Below are 8,475 nucleotides of genomic sequence, written 5' to 3' on the forward strand. Positions count from 1 at the left end.
CACAATTCAACTGTTGGCAAAATTCTGGAGCTTTCATTGAAAACTCAGTTTCAATGAAAATCCCAAACAACAAGATGCCTGTAGATCAGAAAGTATCTTTGATTAAAAAAACCTGAAACATCATTTCAGATGTTGAAACTCCCCGTTATAATAATTCCTGCTTTTGTTTCTTGTTGCAACCTTCTCACAAAAGAAATTTGGATAAAACATACATCAAAAACAGCAGAGGACGGATTTTTCCACATGGAAAAGGCAGTCCTACTGTTAATACATGTGGAGACAAAGCAGCATTAGTAACATTGCTAACATTTAGGAGACATGGATATCATTCATCTCTTGGAGAACATGCTTTTTCTATTCAAAGAACTTCAGATGTGGGACAGCAATCTTTGGAATACATCCATGAAAACTAGATGAAAATTAAAGAAGGGAAGTACTGAAAAAGTAATAGTGAATTAAAATCCATTGGACTTGACTGTGGAGCTCAAATCAAATATTCTTCTCCTAGGAAGAGGAAAGGCATTACAGCCTGGCCAACTGTTATTTGGAAATAGAATTGTAATTGTGTATTGAGTTCTTATCTTAGGATGAGGTAATCCACAGCATGCTGATGAACGTTTATCAACTGGGCTGGTAAAGCCCCAGGGAATGACAAAGGGGAGAAAGAATGGGAAGGAGACACAGTGGCTATGAAACACTCCTTGCTGGAACAAGAAACAATAGGGTGCTGCAACTGCAAAAGCAGCAGAGACACTTCCTGGGACAAGATGCCTTGCTGGGGTACATCACTACAGGGAGATAAGCGTGTGACAGGTTGGGGCATCAAACCACAGCAATCCTGACAAGACACAAGGTCTTTCTGAGGTTTATGTTTAAGGTTTCTAAGGTCAGGTGACTCTTGCTTCAGATTAGCAAAGTATTTGTTTCTCAGGTAAAAAATGTTATAGAAACACCAGAGACCTGAAAAATCCATTAAAGTAGATGCCCATCCCAGCACATGGCTGCAGATTTCTCCATGGTTTTCCACATATTTGAATCAGTAATTTTGCAGCCAAAATCAAAGCATCACATCTTAACATTTTAGTACTTATTTCCCGGCTACTCTTAACTGACTAATTATAATTTCAATAGTAAACAGCAAATTTACTTCAGATCTGCTGCTGGAGTCGAGCTCCCATAGGAAGGGAGTCCAAATACCAACCTCAGAGAAGGAACAAATGCTATTCCCACTCAAGCCTACCCAAAAAGGTGATTGGGATGGAAGGAGCACAAGGGAGCACAGAGAGATGTTAAAAGTAAGGCAAGAAGAGTTCACAGTCAAAGCATTTCTTTTTAAAACACTTTGTCCATGCTGATTAGATTTTTCAGGAAGCATCACAGCTCAGAATAAGAACGGATAGCACCTTGAAAATACATGTTCTGTTTGTACTGCTGCCCATCCTCTTTCAGAAGGAATTTTGCACACTGATCCCACAAATAAATCTGAAAATCTTTGCTTTAATCCTTAACAGAATATCTACTCAATTTCTGTAATTTCTGTGCAGCCTTCCATTGACTCAAACGATATAGAAATCATTTCCAGAGAAGAATATGGATGCCACATTAATTAATAAAACACATGCAGAAGTGAAAGACAATTGTTTCCTCACCTTCAGCTACAGAGCAGAGCTCTCATATTGGATTAAGGCCCTTCACTGGTGCCATCCCAGAGGGTGCACAGTGTGTGCAGTCCTGTTACACTCTCCATGATAAGAGGAAAACCCTCAGCCAACCTCTTGCTGCAAATCCTGCCTTTAAGCAGGGGTGAGGCTTGCTGAGAACTCACTTGCTCAAGTACCACGAATTCTTTGGTGCCTGACACAAAAGAGTTTAAAGGGGCCTGAGGTTTTATAATCCAATTATCCTGCATTGGGCATCCAGACCCGAGATGTACTATTTCACCAGTGATGATCTTATCCAGAACTATGTTCTCTCATTCCCTGGGCTGCATCACCAGCGGCATGGGCAGCAGGCTGAGGGAGGGCATTCTGCCCCTCTGCCCTGCTCTGGTGAGAACACACCTGCAGTGCTGTCTCCAAATCTGGGGGCCCAGCACAGAAAGGAGAAGCTGTAGGAGCAAGTCCAGAGGAGGCACCAAGATGATCAGAGGGATGGAGCAGCTCTGTTGGGAGGAAAGGATGAGAGAACTGGGATTGTTCAGTCGGGAGGAGAGAAGGCTTTGGGGTGACCTAACTGGGGCCTTCCAGTACCTGAAGGGAGCCCACAAGAAACGTGGGGAGAGACCTTTTACCAGGGCCTGGAGTGACAGGACAGGGGGAATGGTTTCAAAACTACAAACTGAAAGAGAGTAGGTTTAGATTAGATATTAAGAGGAAATTCTGGCACAGGTTGCCCTGAGAAGCTGTGGCTGCCCCATTCCTGGGAGTGTTCAAGGCCAGGCTGGATGGGGCTCTGAGCAACCTGGTGTAGAGGAAGGTGTCCCTGCCCATCTCATCAAAAATGATCTTTAAGGTGCCTTCCAACCCAAGCCATTCAATGATTCTATGATTTCCAGTCCTATTTTTTGTCAAACAACAGCCTACAAAACCAACACCAGCCTCTGCCAGCTGGCTGAGTAACCCCACAGAAATGTGTACACAAAGTTCTCCCAAATCCCATGCAGCACAACAAATAATTGATTGCCCTGGTGATCTTTGTGAGTCTTTGTCAATCTGACAGGTCTTTCACAGACTTAAGAAGCAGGAAAATAAAGAGTAACTTAGCAGAACTTGTGCTGCTTGTTCACGCAGGGCACTGCTGCGACAGCCAGACAAGCCCCACACACAGGAGCAGCTCTCCCTGCTGCAGAGCTGGACTGCCAGCCAGGGACAAAGGGAGCGACGCTGGCACTCCAAGAACTTGCTGAATACCACCATCTACTGGCATAAACTGTGGAGGAAGGGAAGGGAAGGAGTGGGCACAGTAGGGAAGAAAGGAAGGAAAAGTGAAAGAGACTGAAGAAAAATAATGTCATGAGGAAGATAAAATCAAAGCCACCTACCATTAAATAAAAGGCCATTTATATGAGTATCAAAGAAGAGAGGGGAGAGGGGGAAAAAGGAACAAAAAAAGGTGGAGGCTGTTCTCCTGACAAGTTGCCCCCATTGCACACCATGCAGCTGGCTGAGTGCTGGGCAGGACCCTATGGACACAGCACCCAGGTCTGGCTGCTGGGAACTAACTCAGCTCTACCATAATAGGTGCAGGCAGGCCAGGCCATCCCAGACAGGCTCCCCACAGCCCTCAGGATCACACAGGCTGATGTCCTGTGCACCACAGGCCATTACACCTCAAAATCCTTCCTTATTTTACCCCAAAATCTTCTGTTTGTTTCAGGTCCCTAAAAGTGTATTTGGCTTTAAATGAATGCGCCCAGGACAAGTCTGGAGCTGGTTGGAATGGGTGGTCACCTCCTCCTCACTGCAGTTCCCATCCATGCCAGTGCCTCCCCAGGAGCCCATTGCTCACAGACTCAAATTGCTCAGGCCTGGCTTCCTGCCTTGGGCTGCTCCTGGACCTGCCAGAGCTGTGGCCACCACATCCCGACATTCCCCAGCCTCTGGATGTCTCTGTGTCACAGAGCTTCTCCACGGGCAATAATGCCCATCCTACTATTGATCGGAGCTGGGTTGGGATTTGTCTCCAAGATAGGGAAGGCTCCCTGTGCCATTACCATGGTGCTCAAGTCATCCACCCACGTGGAGCTGCACGGCTGTTATCACACTGACTGCTGCATGTACACCTTCCAGGAGTCATCTACTCACCCAGAGCCATAATTAGAGACAGGAATGTGCTATTGCAAAAGAGATTTCATATTCATTTGAATCCTTAACATTAATTTGCCCCAGCTGTGTGCCAGCCCCCTTTCCCTATTTGCTTTAAACGATTATTTTAACAAAGTCATTTTCTGGCAGGAATATTTGTGGAAATGGTACCTTTTAAATCAGTACTGGGGAATGCTCCTGGGAAAGAAGTTCAGTGTTCAGAATTGTGTGCATTCTCAACAGAAACCCAACATTAAGTGTTGTGCTCATCCAATCCCTTGCTCTGGGCTGCAATTCAAGAGGCCTCACTCAGTCCCTGTCTGTGCCAGTCTCCCTGTATGCTCCTGGGTGACTCCAGCAATCTCTCCAGCTCCCTCTGCTCCTGGGCCAGCACAGCCCTGGACAACAGCTCGGGGCTCCCAGCACAGCCAAAGCCCAACCCTTGGATGGTGACTACACAGAGGTGCTTCCTGGGGCCAACATGGACACGGGCACAGCTGCCCAGCACAGGGCAAGGCTACAGGGGCGTGCTTTTAATGGGGCTTCCCAACTCCAGTTAAAGTAACACTCAGGGCTCTCACACTGCTTTGGTTTACCTGATTTAATCTGATTTTATCTAGCTCACATTATCAAATCCAAGTCAAGAACACATCTGCATTTTTTCCTATGGAAAAATCCATCAACCTTAATATTTCCCACTACATTCATGTGATGGGGACTGTAGGAAAGCCTTTACCTTTTCTTCTTCTCTCTAAGTACACCACAATCTATTCCCTTTCTAGATGACAATCAGCCCTGAAAATCTAGCCCTTCTCTAAAAAAGACCCTAAAATATAAATATTAAAAAATGGTATCTTAAATCCCTGTTTTACAGCTCCCTTTGCAAGGAAAGGGCTCAGTCACACCAATCTGTGACTTCACAGTTGTCTCTGCAAACACTGGGTTTTCCTCTATATGGGAAAGGTTGGAGAATTAAGGAAATCATATTCCATTTGAACTTTGTGCTGCTGTGACACTTTCTTTTCTCTTTCAGTTTATTTTACCTCTTTCTTTGTTCAGCCCAAGAACATATTCTTTCCTATTCCTTTTTCTTCCTGTGTTTCCCTCATTAATTTTTACCTCCTTTGTAAGTCAGCCCTTTGCCCCTCTGTGCTCATCACTCTCTCAAGTTTTCTCACTTCAGTCATACTCTTCCTCTCTCCTCTTTATTCCTCTTTATTCACTCTGGGCTCTAAGCCAAATGCCTCAGGTCTGGTAATAAAAAAAAAAAAAAAAAAAAAAAAAAAAAAGGGGGGGGGGGAGAAAAAAGAGGAGAAAAAAACCCCAACTCCCAAGGTCTGCATAAGATTAAACCCCATTTGCCCCAGATGGCTTGGAGACAAGAAAAAAAGGAATTCAGACACAGGAGGACTAGATAGTCAGACCTTCCAAGTAAGCAAGTAATACCAGAAAACATCCTGGGCTAATTTCATTCACATGGTACCAATGCAAATCACTGGTGGTAGGGATCAAGGCTGGGATTTTCAAAAGGGTTAAAGCTCATGTTTTTAAGAGCTCTTTATTGACTTAGGAGTCAAAGCCCCATTTTCAAGAGGGAGTTACGAGTAAAAACCCCCTTCTGGAGTCAGTCCTGACTTTGCCACCACCCCGTTTTCCTCGGGAAAGTCCCCAGGATCTGTGTCAGTGGGAAGGCAGAGGCAGGGTGATCCGCCACAGGGTCGGGATGGAACACAAGGAACACACACAAGCCTCACCACACCTGTGCTTAGATCTGCCCTCCGTGCCAGGACTCAGTGGCACTGGGCATCTGTCCCTTGAATCCCTCATTCCAGCTCCATCATCAGCCAAATGTGGAGCGAGATTTAAGGGAGGACGCCCTCGTGCCCAGAGTGAGACACCTACCTTATTCTGGCCATGCAAGGTGCCATGGGAAAAACCTGTCCTTCCCTCCCACTGTTGGTCTGGGCATGTCCAAGATAATTCCAGCACTCTGGCACCTCTATATGCTGTTCTCTAAGTGCCAACATCTCCCTCACCAAAAGTCAGTGGCACTTGAGATCTCACGAGTCACTTAGGGTACAAATTTCAGAGGTATCTTAGGGACAGATATTTACAGAGATTCACATCTCCAAACTGCACTTACACAGGATATTCCTCAGTGAATTAGGAACACAGACCATCAATTTTCAATTCTCTCTGGGAAGGGCAGAACTCATCACTGCTTTTCTGAAGTGACTTGGTGTCGAGACCTTTTGAAAACCAGGCCCTACTATTTCCTACTGCTCTGAACAGCTACAATCTTTTAATATTTGCTGGCAGAAATGGTACCTTTGTCTCCAAGGCAGCCTCATCTTCCTTTCCAGATATCATTTCTGACTTCAGCAGCAATAAAGGTAGATCAACCAGCTATTTTGAAAATCCCACCATCTATACTATGTCACAGCAACTCAACAGCAATTAAATTTTGGATCTTGAATCTTTTCATCAAACTGGCAGCTAATGATCTATAGGCAAAGACCATTTGACAAGCATAGCTGAAATGTAAAGCCATATGTGAAAATCACCATCTTTTCACACACAACTTGTTAAGAGACAGGAAAATATGAATCAAATTAGCTATCATTATAAGTAGTGGTCTGGAAATGAATTGCAGATGTTTTGATGGAGAATGGGTTTTTTCATAACACAATTCTTCTCAAAAGTGCCCATTCTGCATGAAAAGGATCCTTTCTTTTTTTTTTTTTCCCTGAAGAAACTGATTGTTCAAAATATTAAAGTATTCCAGCCATGCACAAAGACATTTTGCATGCCTTTGCAATGTTCCATGGGAGCTGGATTTTGTTCTTTGGTGTTCATCTAAGCCAAGCTCCTTAAATGAATTACATTTCAAATGTCATATATCTATCATCTTTAAGGGAGGAGACCACAGAGGATCAGTCCAAATAGAAGCCAGGTTTAAAGAAGCTTAAAGGAAGAAGTTTAAAGCCAGGTACTATGGCAGCTTTTCCAAACAGAAATATTCTGGTCTTTCACCTTACATTTTCTGGTTACTAATCTTTTCCTTTTCTCTTCACTATAGTTACAATTCTTTTCCTTGCTCTGTGTTTATGCCAAACATGAGTCAGTGACAGTCATGTGATAAGCTGAAGAGCAATTTGATAAAGGTCCACTGTAATATGTAGATTTGGCCATCAGCACTTGTCCATCCATGTCCACTCTGTGGCACAGTCCCCTCATCCCTGCACTATTCAAATAAGAGCTAAGAGTAGGTGACATTTCCAGGACAGATCCATATGCCCATAAATACAAATCCCCAGCCAGACAAGTGATTCCTTCTCCTAAAAGGTGGAGGCTTTTCATTTTTGTGTCCTCTTTCTCCCACACCTGCCTCCTTCCCAAAGTCACCAATTCCAAGAAAAATCACAATAAACCGAGATTTAGGACCAATATGTTCTGCACTTACAGCTACCACAGAGTCTGCTGGCTTGTGTGTCATTGAAGACAGCAAGACATGGTTTGTAGGTGGAAGGAATTTCCCTTATTAGACCAACTGGTATCATCAGAAAAAGCAGACAAGCTTTCAGGGTATTTCACAGGCCTTTCCTCCAGATCTAAAACACAAGCAGCAGAATTCTAAACTAAATGTAAATTTTTAAAAAAAGTATTGTCTAGAGTTTAATCTAACATGTGACCTGTGAGACCATCTATTTAAGAAACAGCATCTGCTACTTGTGGGAATGTTGGCAGCATGGAATTAAGAGTGCAAGGTGATAATCCTTACAGGATTGGGAAGAAGAAATAATTTATAGCCAATGGAATATGAAGGTGCTATAGGTGGGGTAGGAAATTCAATTGTACCCTAAAACCTTTGACGTTGAACACTTCCCAGCCATGACAATGGAAAGTGGGGGGGTTTCAGTACAAAACCACTTTGATGACTGACCAGACTGGACCAGTCAATCTGCATGTCCCATTTTTGGAGGGCTCTGATCTCCAGGAGACAGTAGAGTCAATAGCAAAGCACAGGCTTCCCCTGCTGATCTGTGGAAGAAGATGCCTGCTGGCCTCTGGTACACCCTGTGGGCTAGAACACGAAAAGTTCTCATCCCTCCAAAAGAGGAACACCATCTGTACATCCCCAGAGAGTGCATAACGTGGTATGACTCCTTCCCAAGGTTTCCTAAAGCACGGAAACCAGAAAAGCAGTCAAGTCCAGAATAGAGCCCAGCTTTAATATGTTCTAATAGGAAACAAAGAAAGCCCTGTTCTGCTCTGTATTGTTCAGGCTTGCCTTTAGGCTCATGTGGAAAAATGTTTACTAAATAACTCCAATACTTAGGAGTGAGATGCATTTTATTTCAAAATGAATTTTCTGCAAGTGTACACACGCCAGAAGGGAAGGAAAAGGTCATCAGAGTATTGCAGGTACCAAGCTGTCAGTGCTGTGCTGCAGACACAAATCCCCCCATTTCACCAAGAATGGGCCACATAAAACCCAAACCAAAGAGATTCCTCTCTGAAAAACAGAAAACCCAGACAGAAAAGAGATGTCCCAGGCTGCACTGTGAGCAGGAGTGGCAGAGGGGACTCAGGACTCCAGTTGTGTTGCAACCATGAAGAAGGGGATTGCCTCTCTAATATCAGCTAAGGGTCAATGATCCAAGCTCAATCC

Source organism: Myiozetetes cayanensis, unplaced genomic scaffold (genome assembly GCF_022539395.1).
Source record: "Myiozetetes cayanensis isolate MyiCay16 unplaced genomic scaffold, myiCay2020 scf2-11, whole genome shotgun sequence".
In the NCBI taxonomy this organism is placed as follows: Eukaryota; Metazoa; Chordata; class Aves; order Passeriformes; family Tyrannidae; genus Myiozetetes; species Myiozetetes cayanensis.